Raw genomic sequence first — 1,811 nt, forward strand, 5'->3', positions numbered from 1 at the left:
ACTAGACAGGCAGGATATTATAATGGAAAGAGCAGGGACTTCAGATTTGGATGACCAGGTTATTATATGAACCACCTGACCGATGGTGGGCATGTATTTACCTTCCTCAATCTAGAAAATGAAGGGGTTGGACCAGGAGGTTCCTGAGGTTTCTTCTAGCTCTGAATCTGTGATGCTATGACAAGAAAAAGCAGTATATAAAAAACATTCCTTCTTTTGTTTTCTTTCTACTTGGAGGGAAACATATTTATTAAATACCTGCTATGTGCCAAGTACTATGCTAAGAGCATTGCAAATATTATCTCATTTGATCTTCAAAATAACCCTGGGAGGGAGGCACTATAGTTATTCCCACTTTACAGTTGAGGTAGGCAGAGGTTAAGTGATTCATTTGCCCAGAGACACACAGACAGTTAAGGTCTGAGGCAGGATTTGAACTCAGGTCTTCCTGACTATCCCGGGGCCATCTCCAGTCATCCTGATCTATATCGCCGTTGGATCCAGATGGCCCCAGACGAGAGAGTGAGGCTGATGACTTTGCACAGCCCTGCCTCACTTAAATCCAATTCATTTGCAAGTCATGGCATCACCTCACTGATGTCATGGTCCTCTTAGAAAATGAAGGTCAAACAACAATCCTCACTATTCAAGCCCTGCTCTCTGTGGACTATGGCGCCCCCTAGCTGCCTCTAGCAATTCACATTCATCTGGGGAGTTGGTATTAGGAAAAGAAATCAGTTCAAGAGCCTGTTTAAAGGCTGGACTTACTGAGACATGAAATGGGACTCCAGTCACCCTCCTACTTTATGAGCTCCAGTGGCTTCCTATTGCCTCTAAGATCAAATACAAAGATCTCTGTGCAGCATTACAAGTCCTTCACAATCTGACTCCACCCACTTTCCCACACTGGTGGTGCCTGTAAAATGAGGGGCTTTTACTGGACAGCCCTTGAGGTTCTCCCTCTTCTGAATCTGTGATTGGATGACCCTGTTCTTACAACAACCAAGGAACCTGCAGAATTATTAATATTGCAGGTAATTTCAGGGCACAGATGTGGTCTAATACCCATGCCCTGCTGTCAATCCCAGGATTCTCCCTGTGGCTTTGAACTTGAACTGATGCATCTCACTTCCCCAGGGTTACCTATCTTAGCCTTTAACTCAAAAGAAAAAAAGGTACTTCAAAGGAGGATTAATAGAGAACAGATTATCATACTATTTTCTGAGTCACTTGAGGCAGCATCATACTCCAGCCCCAACTAAGCTTCTCCTAATAAATCAGATGCCTCTCTGGGTCCCTTAGACAGCCATAACCTGCACCCTGACATACAGAAGCTCCCAGAGCTCATGGAATTGAAAACGCCTTCCAGGGTCATGATAAAATAGATACATAGACAGATACATAGATGATTAAAAATGAATGGATAAATAAACAAGCAAATAAATGGATCAAAAGGGGATGAATGAATGAATGAATGAATGAATGAATGAATGAGCTATACTATTGTACCCTCAGAGACAGAGGCAATGTACAGTAATGGATAATAGGTGAAGAACTGGTCTCAGAATCAGTAAGAAAGATAGTTTCAAGTCTAGCTTCTGACATATATTGGCAGTGTGACAATCAGCACGAGATATTGGCAGCAAGACACTCAACTTCTCAGTGGCCCCAAGATTCAAAATTGTAAAGGGGTACCAGATCTGAATTAGTGACAAAAGTTTCTTCACTGAGTGTTACCTATACTAAGGAACCCACAGCAGAAGTCCTAAATTTAAAAAAAAATCACATGCATAGACTCTACTCTCTCTCTC

Source organism: Petaurus breviceps, unplaced genomic scaffold, assembly GCF_028583685.1.
Source record: "Petaurus breviceps papuanus isolate PSGF00001 unplaced genomic scaffold, PetGlider_PUasm1.0 101, whole genome shotgun sequence".
Taxonomy (NCBI): Eukaryota; Metazoa; Chordata; class Mammalia; order Diprotodontia; family Petauridae; genus Petaurus; species Petaurus breviceps.